Here is a 22,699-nt window from a genome sequence, read left to right on the forward strand (position 1 = left end):
CTACAACACAAGGCTGCATATTTCAATGTTCTCTGCAATATCTCAAAGCTACTTTAATGAATAAATTACTTAGCTTCTAAGGAATTCTAAAATGTTTTGGTAAAAATCTGTCAGTGCTGTTTTAAAGGAAAGCATATTCATCCCCCTAAAAAGTTAAGCAAGTTTGGTGAGGTCACCCCATGCTCCTTTTCAGGTATCTTATTACAGTAGAGATGGATTTTAAGATGAACACTCTGTGATGCTGTCTCTTGGGCAGATTCTTCCGCTGAGAAGGGAAAGTTAAGCTTGGAGATAAATTCAAATTAAAATCTCTACTTGATTATGTATTCAAGCCACATTCTCTAGTGCAACATCAGGTTTAAGAATTGAGTAGATGCCGCTAAGAAGTTAGCTGAATCTGCTTTTTTCCCTTGCTTAATTAATTAGTTTAACCAACATTTAGTGGGTGGCTAGCATACAGAAGCCATTACGGCAGGACTAGGAGGGATGTCAAGGTAAGCAAGGCCGGTAATCTTTTCTCTTACATGCACTCTTCCTATGATGAATATAGATGCATACAGTGCTACCCAGCCAGAATTATTAAAGCCATAATAGAGACATACTCTTATTAGACTCACCAATGTCCTGTAGAGCCTTGTAGGATTTAACTCAGCACCACATGCAAATGCATGTAAGACAGAAAACTCATGAAACTATATACTACAGGCATCTTTTGTATCACAAAGCTGTTAAGCAATACTAGGTGTTGATTCTCTTGATGATGTAAAGGAACCATTTCCTTGTCTATGAAAGCATCATCCTTTCTGACTAGACTTTGTAGGCACAAATGAATTAGTCTTGACAGGGGCTCTCAATTCATTATTCCGAACCATGTGAGAGGTAGAGAAGAATAAATACTATGTTTAATTTTTTTCTAGGTATAAGATACTGCCCACGGAATCTGGGAACTGTCGTTATAACTATACGCTGTCCTCCACAATCTGACAGCAAGGTCTCATTGCTACAGACAACACTTACAGAACAAACTGATCATGGAGAAGTCAACCTGGAGACTTGATAGAGCCTTCACATCTGCTATCTAACATCTTTGGTACAGGAATGCTACCGATAGAGAAGCCAGCTACAAACTCTTTGAGCTTGCAATGGCACCCTGCATACAAGATATGCGAGCGCAATGGTGGCACAAACCTTGTGGAAGGAACCAAGCAATATCTGATGTGACTTAAGGCTCACTCCATGAGATGGGATACTTACCTGACACTGCTTGGCTGACCAAGAACCTGAGACTAGAAGCCAGGGGCAAAACAACTCTGACCTTTTAAAATAGCAATAAAAAGACTGCTCAAAACATTCTGCTGTAATGAGATCAGTGGCTACAATACAAAAAAACAAAAATAGAAAAAAGATAGATATTGCCTATATAGTAGATGGGAGCTAACACAGAAATGCACAGCTCAACAGTGTACAGAGAGTGAGTGACTCTGTAGCACTCAGTCCTAAATGGGATATCTTCATCAAGGCCCTCCTCTCAAGGCACAGGGATCTATGCAGAAGAAAGGGCAGAAAGATCGTAAGAGCCAGAGCTGATGGATGACACCAAGGAAACAGCCCTTCCGAACCCAACAGGACTGATGCACTGGCTCAAGGGAGACAGACTCACAGCACTGGAAAGGGGAAGAGGATGCAGGCTCCCTCATCTAACCAGGAAGCTAACTGATGCTTGCTGGCAGAGAAAAACGCCAGTTTGCCTAGTGGCGTCTCACCAAGTATATAAACAATACTTCAGGGAAGGCTCCATGCCCAAAAGTAGCTGAGCAAAACAGACAAACAAAAACCTCAATAATATTTCTGTAGACTTTTTGTCTCATATTTTTTCCTTTGCTTGCGCATTTTGTTGCTGTTGTTCTATGGGGGTTTTGCTTGCTTATTTTGATCTTTGTCTCTCTTGTTTGTGTGTGTGTGTGTTTGTGTGTGTGTGTGAGTTTTGTGTTTTTTGTTTCTGTTGTTGTTGCTTTGGAGAGAAAAACAATACAAAGAACATAAAGTTAGGCAGGTAGATGAGTGGGAAGAATCCAGAAGGAAGGTAGGAATTGGGGGGAGAAGAAAATGACCAAAACATACTGCATGAAACGTACAAAAAAAAAAATACTGCCCAAAACATTTAGAAAGCCATTTGAAACTGAAAGTAAAAGAAGCCCCACTCGGTCGTGAGTCCTGATGCCAACCAACAGGATCAGGATTTTAAGTCTAGAAATGAGGTCAATGACTGTATGTGGCAGAAGTGATGTTAACCCACGAGACCAGAATTGTAAGTTTATGAGTGAGGACACAGTGACTGTGTGTGGCCGAAGAGCAGTTTTTTTCTCATAAAGGTGAGCTTTGCTCACCCCTCTTGTAAGGAATTCCAGAAAGAGAGTCGAAGATAAGGAAGTCATACTGAGGAAGGGAACATGCCTGACACGTCTGCTAACTCATTGCAGAGGCTTTTTTTTTTCTTAAGTTTGGATGGTTCCTCTCTTCTTTATTCTGTTAACTTCTGGATTTAAGCTAAATCAGGAGCAAGAAAGAATAATGAGGCAGGCCACACCAGCCGGAACCAATTCGTGTTAGCCCAACTGTAATAAGAGAGGCTTCACCCAGCAACTGATGGACACAGATGTGGAGACCCACAGCCAAACATTAGGCTAAGCTTGGAAAACCCTATAGAAGAGGGGCAAGAAGGCTTGTAAGGGCCAGAAGGGTTAAGGACAGCACACACACACACACACACACACACACACACACACACACAAATTGAAACCAAACCAACTAACCTGGCCCATAGGGGCTCACAAGGACTAACACGTGGGCCTGCATGGGACTGATCTAGGCCTTCAGCATATATGTTATCATTGTGTAAGCTGGTATTTTTGTGACATTTCAAATAAAGCAGGGGATGCTTCCCAATCTGGTGCCTGCTTTTGCAACCCATTCCTCTCACTGGATCATCTTATCCAGCCTTAATAGAGAAGGAGAAGCCTAGTATCACTGCAGTTTGACATACCATGGCTGGCTGATGTCCATGGGAAGCCTGCTTGTATCTGAAGAGAAGCAGTGAAGAAAGAGTGGATGTGGGGAGAAACAGGGAAGAGAGTAAGGAGGGGAAACTTTTGTTTGCGATGTGAAAACAGACAAACAAAAAATAGCAATGGCTTGTACAGACTTCAGATTCATCTCTGAGGCCACCAAATAGCTGTACATGTCCACATCATCGGCCACTCAGAACTCCATGACTCTCAGCTATATTCAGGTAAATGAGAGATGAATTAGCAAGCATGGGAAAGTGGAATTGTAACTTGGAAACAGAAGGACCACAAATATGCCAGTTCTATTTGAGAATGACGCAGAAATCTCATTTAGCCTCAAGTGCTGTGTCACTGCCTGCTTCTTAATCACATATCCAGCAGACTTGTGAATATACTGTCTAAGTACCCAATTTAAATGAGTGGCTTCCCTCGTGTTTCAGATGTCTGTGTAAAGAATGGGTTTTGTTTTGATTTGTTTTCCCTACAGAAAGCCGCGGGTGCTCAAAGACAGGCACAGACAGGCTGCTCTATAAGAGTAATGCACAATTAAAGACAGCTTGGCACACACAGCACAGTGCCACTGGCCCATGTCGGGGTAGCTGCAAGGAGCAAACAGATCTTAGCACACTGCTATGTGCATCCATGCCAACTCAGGGATCACTGGGGGTTTAGCCCGAAGCCTTGCGAAGATACCACTTCTCCATTCACGTTTGGTATTGCATGCGAGCTGAATAAATCCAAACATGTATCTTGCAGTATAGATCCTATGACCAAGTTCTAGCAGACTGATCAAATATTCATTTCTTATCTAGAGCCACCACCATTGCCAGATGAAGACCATTTCTACGCAGCCACCTAATGAATGCCTCTTACAGTACATCATGGAAAGCAACATTCTGCATAGGTTTCCCTTACTTTCAAAACATTTCTTACTGAGGCCCCTTCTTACAGGATGTTATGTACTTGCTGGTGCCAAGATACCTGCATGTTTGAGCAGTGATATCAACGCAGGCATGGAGACTGACTATTAGGAGGCTGAGGTGGAAAGGTGATTCCCAGGAAATGAAGCATTACAGAGTCCACTAACTGTGCATAATTAATATTTAATTAATTAGTATGTGTAACTATGCAAACAAGGGAGAGAATAACCTTAAAAGCACGGCATTTAAAACATTAAGTGATATCACCCTGTGCTGTGGACGGTATTTAATACCATTAAAACATGTCTAGCCCAATGGCAGCCACTCCTAAATTTTGGCCACTACTCTGTGGAATCTTTATTAGAAAGAGAATAAAATTGATGGAAAATATTAGCTAAGGAATAACTACTACAATCACAACAATGGTTAAGTTTGTTTGACTTCTAAGATCTGTCAAATTTGCTCCAAGTACTGCAAATAAATTAAATGCTTTTCATAACAGCCAATATGAAGAAACCTGGTAATATTCTCATTTTATAGATGAAAAGACTGTATTTGAACAGCTTGAACATATTTTAATCAGGAGGCATCAGAGCTAAGACTTGAAACCAGACAACAGAAGCTATAGTCTGTGCTCTTAACGATGAAGATGATGAAACAAGCCAGGAAGTGTACCCAACAGAAGCCAACTTGCTCAATGATCATAAGCTGTTGCGACACAATATTAAATATGGCAATCACAATCTGTTCTCGTTAAAATGTCCCAATTCAGCCAATGTCATGAGCTAGGGAAAGCAGACAGACGAAAATACTATTGGACATCAAGGGAACTCACCAGCTAGCTCAAGGGAGGCACTGTTCTGCGTTCACGGCGCCCAGATATCCTTGTGTAGGTCAATAGGAAAGCAGGGCATCCCAACTTTGACTCCTAGAAGTATCAAAAAGAGAGTAACATTTAATCACTACAGCACATGTTAACAGGAAGGGATCTAATTCTGTGTCTGGATGGGCTCTACCATGCGGTTTTCTCTGGCCTCGATGTCATTCCTACTGGACTTTTTCTATAACGCTGCAGTTTGGTTAAAAGTCATCATTAGGCATGAAAAGATCATTTAGCTCCATGAGCTGATACGATCATCATCAGCAGGAAGCCTGGGTTCTAACCGCAATGTCTCCACTTATGTCTTCTCTCTGAACTCAAATTTACAAAAATGAAGGCTTTTTTTTGGAAAAAATATCATCAATTCATTTCAATCAACCACCTTTGAGATACTAAAGTCATTTTCTTTTATCCTCAGAGTGATGTTTCCCTGTACTCTTAGAACAATAGTGTATATAAAAGAGATGTGTGTTTGAAAACAAAAATTTGAAATTTCTATAAAAATGCAAGAAACTCCACTAATACTAACTAAAAATCAAAAGCAACATTTCAGTAAGACATTGAAAGTAGAATAATGTTTCAGAAGCACCATGGAATATAATTAAAATATGACCATCTATATTCCTTGATTCTATGAACTTTGTAATAAAATTTTTACTTCTTTTTCCAATTCACTAACCTGAAAAAGAGAAAAGACACAATAGTATCTACCCCAAAATCATGACTATTAATTTAATTAACATTTTGAAAATATATAATACAGTATTTAGCAATGAAAAATAATAATAATAGTTAACACTATAATATTTGTTACTTAAACAGGGAAAATACTATTTAATATAAATGAATAAAGACAAAATCCCAGCTGATTCGCTCTTGGAAAAATGAGATTAATATATGTAAAGTGATTTGCTTTTCTGATCACTAGGTCAATAAAATGAACTTTCAGGTGTCTCTATAAAGAATCAGGTGTCTGCAGCTGGACAGCACAGCGAAAGCTTACTGAAACCCTTTGCTATGAGCAAAGACAACAGAGAAGATGGAAATACATGAACTCTCCAGTTAAGACTCTTAGGTTTCCTCACATGGTCAGAGAGCACTGCTTGACCTCATGGTTTACATAGAAGAGGATTGAACAGGCATTCTGTTCACTATACCACTTCCAAGATCATAATAACCATATTACTTTCACACAATTGTCTTAATGTAGTAAAAAAAAAACCTTGCAAAAACGTGTCAATTTCCATATGCAAAATATTCCTTGGGACAATAATTAAACTCATTTGAATTTAAAATGACTATTAAAATATAGTTCACCAAAGTACTCATGTTATCATGTCATGATGAGTAAGAGTTACATATTTGACTAAAGCATATTTAATACCATAACATCTACTACATTTAACTTCCTATTTTCAATAATAGCTATTAAAACATACACTTTTGAATTTATTTCATTTATAGATATGATGGCTTATTGAACTTTTCCATTTATTTTATATAAATATGATGAATTATTGGTATTGTCTGTCACAATCCATCTTTGTCTACATATTAATGTTACTTGCACAATGATCTTAAAAGCAACATCCCCCATATTTTGATTCTCAAGTGAGATAAAATGCTACTAATACTGAGTGAAAATAATACTGAGAATGAGATAAGGAAGTTTTTTCTGTTTTTTTCTCCTTTTCCCTCAACTATAAACTTATTCTAAAAATGAAAGATAAAAAATTTCCTGATTTTCATTCAGAACTTCAGATTCTTAGTTCTTTAATTTACCTTATTTGGTCATATAAAAGTAGACCAATAAAAGCCTTTTTATTTGCATTAAGAGATGTCTTTGATTTTAATTTTTTAAAGAAAAGAAATTGTCCTAAAATTAATATGTTAAAGTGCTGACATATTAAAATATTAAGGCTAGTTTAGAATTTATATTATGTCTATCAAATACATTTTTTAAAAAACCAGGCAACTAAATAAAAATAAGATACTTTTTCTTTTTGGTTTGGTTTGACCTTACAAGTAGCTTTCACCTTACAAGGGTTGGTGTATCCGACCGTATAAAATTCTGTCTAAAACATAGAGAGTTTAACAAGACTTTCATATATCTAAAAAACAATTAGTTTCATAATTCCAAAAATATAAAACCAATAAAAGCACAACCTATGCTTAAAAAAGCCCACAAAGTAAGAAAATTTCCCTGTCTTACAGTTACTCCAAATTCAACACAAATACAAAGAGAATGAAAAACATTGAGAAAAAAGGTTCAAGTATGAATGTATGGTTCTGGAGAGCTAAGTTAATATATAATGTCTTATCAAAGATTTTTCCCATTTATTTATTTATTTGTTTATTTATTTATTTTATTTTAGATAGAGCCTAACTCTGTAATTGAACTTATATATACCGAGTTGGTCTCTCATTGGTGGCAATCCTCCTGCCTCAGCCTCCCAAGCACTGGGATTATAGACACATATCATGCTCAACATTTTTCATTTCATACTTTTAGAGCCCATGATGAGGTGGTTTAAATGGTCATACATTTTAGAGAGTTGATATTTCCATTATTCTATTTTAATACTCTTTGGCATTTTGTAATGCATCTGTATCTAGCCTTTCTCATGACTTGATTTAAAATTTTCAGTTATGAACAAAATGTGTTAGCTAGGACATATGATCTTTTCTAACTAATGAAGAAAACAAATCTTAATAAACTTGCAAGTGACATACACTTGTTAAAGTTGTTTATGAGGTATATACAATTACATAGCTAATTAAATACAAAGTATGATGCAATTATACACCATTCATGTGTATACATGGTTTTTTATTATCTGCAACATGATAAAAACAGAAGAATCTAGCTATGAAATGCAACTGTGCTGATGTCCTTAACAAGTCAAAACTAGCTCAAAGTAAAGGACTGTCTCAGAAGCCAGAGTGACTGCAGCAGAAATATTTAATGCTATTGAGATTCACATTCAGATTTTTAGGAGAAATGAAAGATAATGAATTCTCTTAGAAGAAAATTTCTCCCTTTAATTCAGAAGCATTTTCTAGTCATGATCATGCGTGTGAATGCGTGGTGGTCATTAGAGCTTTGCAAAAGTTTCCTTGAATAAAATCTTGATTAATATCTAGATCATAATCCCATGCATTATTACAGTAGTTAGTGTTAATAAGGAAGACAAAACAACAGAGGAGTTAGCCACTACCTTCTCTTAAATCTCCTCTTTCTCTCCACAGAAGCCCCCAAAACATGTTTGTTTTGGAAGCAACTGGTGAACAGTTCAGAAGGAGAATTTAAAGTCAGTGACTAATGACACGGGCAAACACATAAGAGTCACATCAGCTGACCAGCAGCTGACTGGCTCGAGGTGGAAGAATGCAAGGGCGCTATTCAAGGACAAACAATAACATTCATTCCTTTAGTAGCTAAATGATTGGTGCGTGACAGCATGTCCTACTTGGCCCTAGAAACAAACCCACTGTGTTAAGATTATCCAGTCACCAAGGTGACCTTTGAAAGTCAGGAGAGAGGTTACAAAAGCCTTTACATCCAACTACAGAATCGTTTCTGTGGATACAATGTGAAGCCAGGCTCATGGTCAACTCCAGAGTTCTCTTGTATTCTTTACTAAATATTATCACCTAACATCTGCAAACATGTCAAAACAACTGAAACATGAGACAATTAGGAGCTAAAGAAAGAGCACCCATTGCCTTAGAATAAAAACAAAAAGAGAGAACTGTTTTTAGTCTAAACATTTCCTTTTTTTACCTTGATGCTTAACAGAAATATTGAATGAATGAACCTTCTTCATGTATTTTTGAACTAGGGATGCAAATTGTCTACCTTCCTACTCAAGTCAAGGATCAAAGAAGTCTACAGGCACTGAAAACAAAGAAAATCTGTTTGCTGCTGTGCTAAATGTTAACCATTAAGAGCCTCAAAGCTAAAATGCACTGCAAACAGCCATCCACATCACCCCATCTAGTCAAAATTTTACCATGTAGAGTTACGATAATACTATGCTGGAAGTGTAGACAGCAGTGAAGGGTTGGGATGGGAGATGCCGGAGGAACAGCCAGACAGCAATAAAGCAAAAAGCCTAATTGGTATCCACCTTCCCTTCTCTGAAGGCAACAGTACACAAGGTCCTTTACAAATACTGCTTTTACACATTTAGGATGGACATGTATGATGTAGAGCTATAGAGAAGGGAACCCAGAGACTTCCAGCTAGAGAGTGTGGGACTGAGGGTGAGCCAAAGCTGCTCCATTCTCAGGTCCCCTGCTGAATTCCTAGGAGCTCATGTCTACCATGGACAGACCTCCGTTCAGACTTCAGTACAGGTGTCAGAGGAAAGCAGACATAGTCCTGAATCTGATCACTGATTTTGGTCAAGGGACTTTCAGTTGACCTTGTCTGGCTATTCCATTGTTCCTGTTCAGTTGTCCTCGGAGAAATGTTTGGGGAAAAATTATTTCACAGCCAAGGTTGCTGGAAAAATAATAGAAATTGAACGCACAGTGAAATTCAGTTTTAAGAAATTTTCAACTTTTCAAATTCTAGGATATGGAATTGCAGCAATGGATTAGAGCTACAGATGGATTTTTTTATTCAATATAAAGAAATACCGGAAGGTAAAATTGGCTATTCCGGTCTTTCCAAACACACTGCTGAAGCCAACATCCCCATCTCAGAGGCAGGGAAGACTAGGTAAGGTAATTTTAGTCTTTGATGTTCCAGAACTTTAAGGACCGGGGTTATTATCAAGATTGCTTGAGCTTTATCGTCCTGTCCACTAAGTCAAACAGCTAAAAAATGTATTTCATAAACACCAAATGTATTCATAACAAATGCATGAATGTACTACATAATATATAAAATATTCACACTAAACTTTATTGAATTTCTGCAAAATTTCAGTTAATACTGTCAGGCATCCCCTGAAAAACAACCTTATTTTTATATATTGTTGAAAAGTGCATCTAGTTAACAAACTCAAACTGCTTAATTTATATTACAGTTACCAAAGTGCTAAGATGATACTGGTTTAATATGTAACAATAGAAATTAATTCATTGAGAATGATTCAAATAAGCAAAACTTGTGATATATGAATTCTAAATGTTGTAGAATAATTTTTAAAAATGAAACAATAACATTTTTAAAATATGCATGTATATCAACATTAGAATTTATTAGTCAAATATTAACCAAACCCACAAAACCAGATGCATAAATGCAATTTATTTCATCCATTTGCTATTCTGAACTCAGCAGCGAGGAACACAAGCCTAGCATCCCTAGAAGTGTGCATGCTGACTTCCCTCAAAGAAAAGTGTATTAAATCAGGCAGGGCACAGTGATATTTTCCAGAAACAAGAAAGTACACTCAGTTAAAAGCCTACAAGTATGACGGCCCCAGTTCCCATGATGTCTCTCTGGTTATTGTTCTAAATGCCCAAATAAGCAGCTTCCTCAAACGATTAATTCTATCTCTCTACATAGTATTCACCCTGCAGTGTATTTTCCCATTTGGGTCACTCTCTCTACTTAGTCACACACTATGGGAGCCTTTCTCAGCCTTTTCCACCCTGTAGAATCACCAAATTCTTCTCATTTCTAAGACTTCTTTAGACTTTTCTCCACACACTTAGGTCTAGAGTGGTGTATGCAAAGGTTCAGTGCGATCCTTCCGTGGCCATTGGAGTTTTATCTTTTCACCTTCATGAAAATAAATCCATTTTAATCGAGGTTCATTTCAAAGCCACATCACCCTGAATACCAAGACTCATCTATCTTCTTTTAGACCATTTCTTCAAGATCCATTTTTCATCATCCCAAAATACTATCATAATTAATGATGGTAATCAATACTCAGAGACTGCAATCAATAACTTCATCATAAAATTCATGACCTCTACTCGACTTTTATTTCTAAAGTAATCTGCTTCAAACTCGGATTTCATGGCCGTTGTGACTACCTCTGTTACCAGAGTCTTCAGTATTGATACTGTATTTCCAAATTACAGATTTCTGTCTTTCATACAATCTTTGCTGTTATTCTAGAATCTCCTTGATATTGGGCAGACCCTTGACACATCTCCCAAACTAAGAGTCAGCTCCCAGCCTCTTGACCTGTCTTCTCCACACATTTGAAGCTTCAGTAAAAGGTTAAACATAATTCTAATTTTGTTACCAATTGAGCATGTGGCCCTTTCACTCCATCTAAATAGGAATAGTGGGTAGGTGATAACTACCAGCAACCCTAGGCCTTACAATGCCCAAGGTCTAAGTGTTGTCCTGGTAGATTCATGGGTTCACAGTGCTAATCTATGAGTTAGGAACCTTTTGTTCTGGACCTTTAAAGTCATAGACTAATGGCTGCTGATACTCCTGTTGGAGGCTTACAGTCTGGCACTGATCAGAGGGCAGTCCCAGCATGTGGCAGCCATTGTAATTCTCGGTTTCTAACAGCAGGGAGAAGCTGCAGCAGGCAGCAGCAACCAAGAGCAGACAGCAGCTGCTCCTGTCACGACTCTCAAAGAGACCTTGGATGCTCAGAGACCCTCAGCCCACTCAAGTCTACACTGCAAGTGGTAAGGTTCTAGTGGGCACTGCTCCCGTTCTTGGAGTCAAGACATCTGAGAGCCTTGGACTAGAAAGTCTTGACAGCTTTCTGGAGCTCCTTTCCCAACCAGAGCTTGTAGCTTCTCACAGCTGGGCATGCCCTCTGAGTTTCGAAGGTCTCCATTCCGGGTGGTCTCTGCCCTGGTCACTCTCTCGAGGTCTTCAGCTGCCTTCTCATCACTACTACCACTGATGCTGACTGTCTTCATCTCGGCTCCCATCCTAAGGCCACCTACATTGCCTTGTCTTTGTTACCAGCCCACCACATTGTTGTAATCATAAAAACCAAAGTAGGAAATAAAAGACCACCCAAGACAACATTCCTTTGCTTTCACTAAATGTTCTAATAACACTGAAATAATCGCGTCCTCCATCTCCATTCATGTTAGTTCACATCTGAGTCTTCCCTGTCTTAAAGTGTGGGGTCCTACTAAAGAACTGTCTGTTTTTTCAGTTAAGCAAGCTCCTCCTTATTCCTCAAGAATGCTTTAAAAGTTCCTCTCCTCCAAGTGTGCAGCACACCAGAAAGACTTTTCAGAAGAGAATCAGGAGACTTAGTTAGAGGCTAGATCTTCAGGGAGGGCAGTGGGAAGGAAGCCTCACACAGAGGGCGCATGTATTCCAGCTATGAATGAGGACAAACTCGAAGTCTTGAACAGACTTAAAACCTTATGAAATTTTACTTAATTTTTACCTGTTTCAAGTGACCTGCAAAGTTCTCAAGCATGAACTTCTCAAAGGATAATGTTTCTAGCAGTAAAGGGTTGAGCATGCTCTCCAGACTCTACTGATGACCATGACTCCAATCCTTGCTTTACTTTTCTTTCATCAACATTTGCACCTTAGGAAAGCACATTGAGTATTCCCTGATGGCTCAGAAGCAGTCTCATGCTTCTGAAACTTTCCAGGAACTACAAAGTTATCTCTAACTGTTAGGAAATGGCCATGTTCTGTTGTCTGTGCAGAGATTTTAAAGAGGGAAGGAGAAAGGGGGAAGTCAGGCTATACCTCACACTCACTGAGGGGAAAGGAAACATTGCACAAACAGGTCACTGATTTTTCTACAGTACAAAAATGCCTTAAAGGCTAGTTATTTGTGAAACTATAAAATATGTCTAAAGTATTTTCTGAAACAGAAATTGAAAATTTCAACTTTGGATCTCCTAAAAAATAAGTTCTACATGTTAACACCTGGTGTTTGGGAGGGGGAGGTGAGGGTTTTTTGTTTGCTTGTTTATTTTGCTTGTTTTAGCACCCACCCAGTGTTATGTTTTCAATGAAATAAATTCTCCTGTCTTAATAGGATTTTTATGTTAGGTAAAATACCATCAACATTTGCAGGTCAATATTCACACTTAGGCAATTCATACTCTACCCACAATTCTAGCCCGGTGCCTCTGCCATGTTCAGAGCTGAATTAGAAGGTCTGACACTCAGGGAAGAAAAGGAACCATCACAGAGGATATTTACGCTCCTTTGTGAGTTCATGTAGGTGGTCTCAATAACCCCATAGTCACCCTCTCAAACTGGAAGGTGGCTATGACATTTATTCAGATTTCAAAGCTTGTTTAGATAGCACTCTTTTCTTGAACAATACAAAAATTTTCCCTGTACAGTGAAAAGGCCGCTGGAACGCCAACGTCTTCGTATTTCTGGGCTCGATTACCCTTGTGTGGTAACACTTCTCTAAATCTATTTTAAGCTTCCTCTCAGGTTACAGTAAGCTTTATTGTAAATCTAATTACACTTACCCACAGGGAAGAAGGCACCTGAGAATGTTTCTCTGTAATCTACTTAAGGAAAGACACTACTGTTTTTTTAAAGCACTTATCAAAATGGTTATTACGTGGTTATTTATACCTCTTAATGACATATTTTCCACCACAAAAAGAACCCACAAGGACACATGGATACATTATATATAATACCTCTCTCCATGCCCAGAATGTCAATAAATGATGAACAAATGGAACAAAGAACACAGAGAGAACTAAGTCTACACACATTTAAGTAATTTTAAACTCATGAAGAAAACTAGCAAGCTCTCACAGAGACTCTGAATCATAGTACAGTCAAGCACAGACTTTCCAATCAAGTGTAATAGATCTAATGCCAGCTTTGATATTTAAAGTTCTGTGAGAAAAAAAACAAATAAGCAAAAACCAGCGGACTCAACTTTCTATCCCTCGTTTCATCATCTGTGGAATGTGAACAATTATACTACAATAAGCAAAGGTAACAAATACACGGCATGATCCACACACGGAGCAGGAGCTACATGAGGGAGGTAATATCACTTACTAATATTTATGTCAGTTTTATGTAAATTATATTAATCTAAACTATCCTTTTAAAACTTGGCAATAGGGGCTGGAGAGACGGCTCAGTAGTTAAGAGCACTGGCTGCTCTTCCAGAGGTCCTGAGTTCAATTCCCAGCAACCACATGGTGGCTCGCAACCATCTGTAATAAGATCTGGCACCCTCTTCTGGCATGTGGGCATACATGGAGGCAGAATTTTGTATACATAAGGAATGAATAAATAAATCTTTTTTAAAAACTAGGCAATATAAGTCTGTTCTGAACAAATATGGAGAGCGATAACTCATCAAAAACGCAGAGTATTTAGACAAATCTCCCAACTTCTTTATGCCTATTTTAATAAGGACCACCCATCCCTCTCAACAAATTTCTTCCAATTATATTCTAGGACACTTTCCTGCACATTATGCCTGCATTATACTTGAGCCTGCTGGAGTCTGTCCCTCTGGCCCACACAGCAGTCCAAATACAATGGGACATCAACTGTCTCACTCACACTTCATGATCTTCTTCAGATCAGCAACTTTGCACATTTTGCAGGGGTTTCTCTTAAACTTGACTTTCTCCTGGGCTACACCTGCCTTGTAGTCCTCTTAATGAAGGATCAAGCTTTATTTTAATCTTTAATATTGATTCAAATATTTAACCACTGGATATTTGCTGAGATTCAACTATATACCAGCCAGGTACTGTTTTGTTGGGACAGAGTCCCAAACATGAATGCTGTAAGGTCCTGAAGGATCAAAAGTCTTACAATTTTAGGGGTAGAAACACAGAAGCACATGATTACAGAAAATGCAGTAATTGAATTCAGCATAAGCATGATGGATCTTCCATGAAGACTGTGGAGGGTTACCTACAGCCTGGGATGAAGGAAGGACGTGGAAAGATCCTGAGGGAAAAAAAAGGGTTGAACAATTCTTAAAGAGGGCAATTCAAACAATTCAAATCAAAACTATTTTAAAGTTCTATCTTACACTATTGCTGGTGGGAATGCAAACATGTACAGTCACAGTGGAATTCAGTTTGCCAGTTCCTCAGAAAATAGGGGACCTATGTACTTCAAGATCCAATTATACCACTCTTCAGCATACACCAGAAAAATGCTTCGTCCTATCTACCACAAGGACACTTTCTCAACCATCTTTATTGCTGCTCTGTTCATAACAGCCAGAAGTTGGAAACAACCCAGATGTCCTTCAAGAGAAGAATGGATAAAGATAATGTAATACATTTACACAATGGAGTATCACTCAGCTTCTAGAAAACGGCATCATCAAATTGTAAGTGGAATGGATAGAAGTAGAAAAAAATCATCCTGAGTGAAGCAGTCCAGACTCAGAAAGAGAAATACAGAGTATGTTCACTTATATGTGGATATCAGCCTTCAAATCAATAATAAACAATCTACAATCTGTAGACCCACAGAGGTTAGGCATAGAGGAAGGGACTGGGGGGAACACATAGATCTCTTTGGAAGGGGGAAATGGAATACATTTTATTGGTGGACTGGAGGTGGGTGGGGACAGGAATGGAGGGGTGGATATGAAGCGAGAAATGGTATAAGCAGACAGAGTCAGCTAGAGTTGAGGAGCCTGTGAGGGGCAGTGGCAGTCCTAACATATATGCAAGCAATCCCAGTGCAGTCTCCAAACAATGAGCGACGTGGAGTCCTGACTAGCTATTTATTGTCACCAGATGCAATTTTCAGTACCAAGACTAAAAGTTTCCAGTATTGTGAAAGTCACATCCAGTGGAGTTGTTGGCCATAGGGGTCCCAAGGAAATCCCAAACAACCCAGGTCGTTGCCAAGACAATAGGTTGCTTCCACAAACTGACAGTGGGGCCCCGTTGCGAAAGGCAACACCCACACAATTTATTGAACACTGAGAGTTGGAGCTGGTACCTACCTAGAATCTTCACCCACATCTTCTAGTGGTTTTGATATAGAGAGGTACTAGCATACAAAAAGAAAAAAGTAAACCTAGTGACAAGCCTTTTGTCAATCCAGCTTGCCTGTAAAATACAATAGGGCAATGGTGGCACAAAGCCTGTGGGAGCAACCAACCAATGTCATTTAAGGATCATTCCAGGAGATGGAATACATACCTAATACTGCTTGAAGGGCCAAGAACCAGACACTAGATAGCTCAGGGATCTAGGGTAAGACCAAATACAACTGATAGAACAAAAGAAGAATAAGAAGAAAAACAAGGAGGAAGAGAAAGGATAGTTTTTGTTTCATCTTATATTTTATATTTGTTGAAAAATAAACATTATTGAGACAAAAAGAAAAAGAAAATGGATATGGAAGAATGAAATAAGTGTATAGTTTTCATTTAAAAATAATAGAATTAGGAGGAACCAATGAAGCCCAAAACCAAGAATTCATACTAGGCTTGTCAGTTAATATGAAAACACCAAAATAAGTAAAGTACATGTATACAGAAGTTGCTAAGATGAGAACTTTATTTTGAAACTTTTATTAGATTGTAGTTTAACTCATAAAGTTTGTGTCTGGTAGGAAAAGGCTTAATTTAGATTGTATATGTATATACACACATATATATATATATATTCTTTGACATATGTTTATAAATAATTAAGTATAAGATAAAATATATACTATACATTAAATAGTATGCAACCTGTATCTTAATATATTTTAAATAAATAATAAAATAATATAGAGAAACATATATGGGGAAATATGTGTATGTATACATACATATTTACTTTGGAAGTACTAAAGAGGCTTTTTTCCTCTTGACACTGCATAAGCAATATTAGCAAGTTTTTGGATGTGTGTCATTATTACTGGGTACATAGATTCAATCTGAGACCACACAGTGGGGGCCTCATGCCATCACTACACATCTAACTAGCAAATGCAAACTTCCCTATGAACGCCATCCAGAGAAAATCCACAGACGCTTCCTGTAGCAAGCATGACCCACACTGGAAGGCACAACCAGCTATGCTTCATTAAGGTCTGAGCTGGAGAAAGGCATCAGAATATCCAATATGGCTGAGACATTCTCTTCAATTCAGAAACATCAACGCAAAATGACTGTCTGGAATGCTACAAACGCAATATTTTTCAATGCAAAACCACAACAGATTAATTTGCTTTTATGCTGGCAAAATTTAATGATATACTTCAAAATGACAGAATGATTATAAGTTTGGAAAGACTAAAAATATTTGCTTATGAATACAAGTTCCAAGTATCCTAGAAGGCAGGAGCTGGGTATCGTGGAGGATACTATCTCTATCAAAGAAAACAACTCTCAGCAAAGTTTCTGGATGCATAAATAAAAGAAGGCTAATTATGATTAATTAATAACAACCTGGAAATGTTGGCACTGACTGAACCTACACCTGCTCTGTCAATACAATAGACAAATTAAAAAGACCGCTGCATTTGAAATTTGTCAGAGAAGAGTGTGGGAATGGGGAGGAGAACCCTCCTTCGGCCAACACGAAGACCTCTGGGATAGAGGTGGGGGAGACTGCCACCTACAGAGTTACTTTCCATGTGTTTCGACACCAAGTTCCCACCAGCACATACAATTGCCAATACTCATCATGCCTCACATACCTACAGAAGATAAAGCTTAAAACGTCGCACAGGGTGATTTCCAATGAGACGTATGAGCTATTAGATGGCTGAGAACATTTTTTCTTGATACCAAAATATTTCTGTGTAATATCTTGGAAAAGAAATTTGATACCTTGGACTCTTTTTGAGGGTGCTGAGATGACAGTGGCTATTTCCAGTTATTAATACATGGTGGCACTTGATTTTGATAGGGGCTGCCAACAACTTTCATTATATCTGTCAATCAAATGGGCAAAGGAAGAGGGGGAGTCATCAAAAACAATACTACACAATCACAAACAGTTGACATAATAAATGGTTTAATAGACAATAGCAGCATAGGTCTTCAAGATATTTGGGGAGGTAGAATCCAAGTGGGTTTTTTTGGGGAGGAGGGGAATCACTCAATTTTTTTTCAGAACTCCAGTCATTTTGTTTCTTATAGCAAGCTAAAATAATCACATTGTTTAGAAAGGTGGAATCTGAATTTTTTTCTCCCAGTGTGTACACGTGAGACTACATGTGAACAACAAAATCAGGACCTTTGCAGAAATTTAAATAAAACACATAAGTTGTAATCATGACATGTTCCTCCTCCAATTCAAACACTTAAAACAGAAAAAAAAATACCAATTCTTTTGGGACAGCTCACAAAAGCTCCAATGTTTCCCTAGCAATACCTCTTGGCTCCCTTCAACTGTTAGAACAGAGTTAAGAAACAGACACCTCAAAAGTCACACCAACTCCTAGGAAGTTTCCATATCCAGGCAGGGTATAAGTCCTTCGACTTCCCACACACCTGGCATCATGTACCACTTAAATTGGCCATTTGATCTGTGTCCCTTCACAGCCTGGGAGAACATCAGCAGAAAGACTGTCGAGTCTGGGAGTTCTCTAGGGAACTGTGAAACGTGAGAAGGACTCCTGGGAAATCTTGGGCTGCAAAGAATTTTGATAGAATTTGTACAAGACCTTGAACATCATTTTTGGTTTGTGACGATGGTGCTTTCATGGACTGAGACCTTAAACTATGAGACAGAATTAAATTAAACTGTAAAATGTCTACTTAATGTTGGCTGAGAATTGCAGAATCTATTGAAGTAGGAAAAAATCTATACATCCAGTGTCAGAGGATAGAAAACGGCCATTTTGTCTTGCTTTAATCACTGATTATATACTCCCTATCACAAAGACTATGTTCCAGATGTAGATTGTTTTCTGCTTCTTTGTTTTAATACAGGAGACTTAAGCAGAGGAAGATCGTATCAAGTGTAAGCGCAACACTTTTTTATTTCTTTTTAGCAAACAAAACTTTGATGGAACACATTGAAATTAGTTTCCCCAGAAAAGAGCAAAGATAGTAAGAAGAAGAATCTTCATTGTCAAGTGGACTAGATCTGACATCAACTAAGGGATGAGGCCCTGTACACATTTCTGGGGGGTTATCTTGATTACATTAACTGACATGAGAACACTCACCCTGAAGGGGAGTGGCTCTTCCAGTGGTGGCCTAGACAGACAGAAGACAAAGGGAAAACTTTGGCTATGTTGCCTGCTTATCATATTTCATCTTGCTGGAGAGTGCATCTACGTTGTTTTCAAGGGCATCTACCTTGCAACTGACTTCCTCCACCATCTCCAGCGGTGTCAGTCTTCCCATGGGAACTGCTTACAGAGATGCTCCAGGAGTCCTTTAGCACCAGACTGGGACTGCCAAAGCACACAACCTCGTGGACGAAGCATTCAGTGCACAGCCTCTCCAGGATGAAGGCAGCCCATCCTGGGATACCCATACAGTATTCTGTAAGCCAATCTAATAAATCCCCTTTGTTATACAATTAATCTGTTGGTTTCTAGAGGACTCTGGATTATTCATATAGAAACAATGGTAGAGGAATATGAAAAAGGAGTCCTCAACTCCTGATTCAAATGGTGAAATGACTAGGAATCTTTAGCAAATGCATCAACATTTTAAAAATTATTATTCAGCTCAAATCCAGGTGTGAAAAGAAGGTTACAAACTTTTGCCACATGTGTCCTTGCGTTGATACTTCAGTATGATAGGAACAGAATAGAAAGGCCAGTGACTACATTGGTATTTGATGTGAAAATTAAAATTAATTAGTGTACCTCACACTGGGTCCAACCACCAAGGCATAGAACATCTCAGATGATAACAGAAATGTAATAACCCATGAAGACCTATGAAAATACCACAGTCTCCTTTTAATTTGGTATTTACATGTAATAAGTAATTTATAAGTTATTCATAAGTAGTAATTGCTATATAGTATCCACAATAATCTTTTCTGTGTGTTAACTATCGATCAACACAACTATTATGAGTTCTATTGGTCCTGTATAGAACCTGATAAAAATGCCCAGCATGCTTATAACATGAAGGAGATTTTAACTACATTTACTAAGATTGGAGAGAGTTACTTAAAGAATGTGTAAAAAGGGTCTGATTTGAATGTTTGGGTCAACCACTGATGACCTGTATGAACCTGAAAACCTTAGTTAAACACTAAAAGTCAGTTTCTTCTTCTACAAATATGAATATCTCACAGGCTATTAAAAACTCTGTATTGTTTGAGCACTTGTATGCCACAGGATAATATTTGAGTAACCATGTTTAATATCTTAGACATACAATAATTCTGCATATATCTGAATTTCAAAGTTGTGATTACTCCATCTCATGAGATCCTGGGGTTCAGATTTATCTTCTTTGAAATTGCATCAGAAGTTTTTCTAATATAAAAAGATAAAAGTCTGATGAGATTAAAGTTCACTTAGAATATCCCACACAATTCTACAAAAATACTATTCAAATGACATTAGTGATATAACTATTTAAATATGCATATATACCAACACTTCTAATTGTACACTTAAGATGAGTCTCTCTGTAAATAATACTGACTTCTACTTAAGTCATATGCAAAGACCCAGAACAGGTGCATGTTGGTGTTAAAGAGTTTCTGTACAGGATGCAGTTAATTAATTTTTTTAAAATGAATATTGTGATCACCTACTAGAAAATACCCCAGCATGAATGCATTAATTTAAGAAAAAATCCAAAAGATTATGTCAGGGAAATATTTTCTTCTGACAGAAGCATTCACTTTTCCTCATCCAGACACTACGCAGTCTCTGCCCAACAGAAGTCATCTAATAAGACAGTTTTATGAATGCAGTACACATCTCCCACAACAGAGCCATCACACCATTTAGTATTATATGTTTGACACTTGGATTTTTTTCAAACACTAAAATAAGTTTCCAACTCTGAAAACTCCTTGCATTTTTTCTAGATTATTCAGTAAAACAAATGGTGCCCAAGTAACTAATTATTAAAGGCCATTTTACCATTCCCTAGCTGTCGAGGTATCACCACTCCCGGCTGGTAGATTGTGTGGTATGTAATAGGTTCTGCCTAAGCTCACTTGTATATAAAGCTGAAGAATTTGCTTCAGCTAGATTTCCAATGGAAAGAGAATTGAGGGAATAAGTCACAGAGGCAATGTTAATAAGGGGCAGGAATTCGAGCTCAGATCATACATTTTGTACCTGTATATAGCAGAGAGCTTTCCAATTAGGGCCAACAAGTGGAAAGCTGGTAACTCCAGGCCGAGATTTATAAGGTGAGGTCAGCAGCGCGTAATGAGAATCAGGAGCACATACATCCATGGTAACACCTTTAGTATAAGCAGAGTTCTTAAAGCAAAAGCTAAGAGCTCCATGACCGTAATAAATAACGAACAGAGAGCATCCTAGCCTTAGGCCTCGGGGAAAGAACTCTGGCGGTATTCTACAGTTTTCCCTGGTGCTTGCTGAAGGAGTCCTAAAGGAGGCTGCTTTGTTCTACGTGTAGCAGATACGTGAGATGTAGAAACCACAAGAAGTGAGAAATAACCTTTTCTAGGAACTGCTTCCTTCTCTCAGGCAATTCACACCCAAGCCCATTTCTGAAGGAGGACAGAAGGGAAAAGGAACAACAGAGAAGGGGAGGGATGCAAGAGAGGATGAAAGGAAGGGAGAAGAGAGGAGATGGCGCTGTCCATTTTCTCCAAACCTGCTAAACAATCCACACTTGACAAAGATGCTCTCCTTAGGCTGATTTTCATAACATCCCTGCGTCTTCCCCTAAGGCCTTCTATGTCTAATTTTAAAAATATAGTTTTCCAAAAGAACTTGCAGAGACAAGTTAACAGGAGACCTTCACATTAATCACAAATCTAATCAGGGTCCACAGCTTCCATCTCAGCCACAGGTCTGTCCTGTCACACTGGCCTTTCGGCCTTAAGAATCCTCTAGGTTTTTCTGTCCCACATCTTTCCCCGACAAATTCCCACTTGCCTGTGCTATCTTCAGAGCCAATGTCAATGGTGCTGCAATGACCCCTCTTGCTAATCCAACAGCTCTGCATGAATCTCCCTTATCCCACTTCTAGTCACATCTTTGAATATTTTTCTTTAGTACAATAAGTAATAAACACACTGGGATTCACTTGGCACGCATTGTACATCTATAGGTTAAACCTTAGATTGCTCATGTATATATGGTGCTGCCAGTTGGAAGTGTTCTGCCCTCCCTTGAAGGTCATCTACTCTGACGAATTATAGAAGAGCACATACCTGGGAGTGGCAAGTGTGGAATCACATGGCCCTAAACACGTGACTGTGGGCAAGATAAAGAACCTGGCTATCTGCATTCCCTTGTTTATAAACTACTGTTAACGCTCATAACCACCTGCTTTTTATGTTATTTTTCTTTTCCATTTTAGTGACAAAACACCTTGAAAAAATTTTAAAGGCTTTCAGTTTCAGAGGGTGAGCCTATGACCATCATTGCTGGGAACACTGTGACTAACAGGCAGGTATGGGGCTGCCGAAGTAGCTGAGAGTTCACACCTGATCCACAAGCATAAGTCAGAGAGAAAGTTAACTGGGAATGGTGTGAGCTTTTGAGACCACAAAGCCCAACACCAGTGACACACCTCCCCCAACAAGGACCTCCTAATGCTTCCTAAATAGTTCCACCAATTTCAGATCAAACGTTCAAATATATAAGGTCTTGTGAGCCATGCTCATTCAAACTACCACAGATCCTTTAAGATTTTTTTCCCTAACCTTAATAGGGGGAAGTACACCAGATGAAGTTTGTGCAATGGCAAAATTGCCTAATGGTGTATTTCTCAAAATGCCTCCCTGCCATTGCCAGCCATGACCAAGGGTATCTACTCCATGTGCTCTAGAAATCCACT

At 38.4% G+C, this 22,699-nt stretch overlaps 1 protein-coding gene across 4 annotated transcripts in view; it reads right to left on the minus strand.

Moving 5' to 3' along the window:
* The window catches only part of Slc16a7 (solute carrier family 16 member 7), a 159,883-nt gene that overhangs the window by 104,882 nt on the left and 32,302 nt on the right, over positions 1–22,699 (minus strand). For 2 of the 4 annotated variants that reach the window (XM_048418816.3, XM_048418817.3), the window contains exons 1-2: positions 8,084–8,219; positions 4,821–4,913 (exon numbers count right to left, since the gene is read on the minus strand). The gene's annotated coding sequence lies outside the window, so the exon portion shown is untranslated. Of the gene's footprint in view, positions 1–4,820; positions 4,914–8,083; positions 8,220–22,699 lie in introns of those variants that run through there. The other 2 variants (XM_085683295.2, XM_085683296.2) reach the window with 1 other exon arrangement.

The sequence above is a fragment of the Myodes glareolus genome, chromosome 26 (assembly GCF_982192425.1).
Source record: "Myodes glareolus chromosome 26, mMyoGla1.1, whole genome shotgun sequence".
Classification (NCBI taxonomy): Eukaryota; Metazoa; Chordata; class Mammalia; order Rodentia; family Cricetidae; genus Myodes; species Myodes glareolus.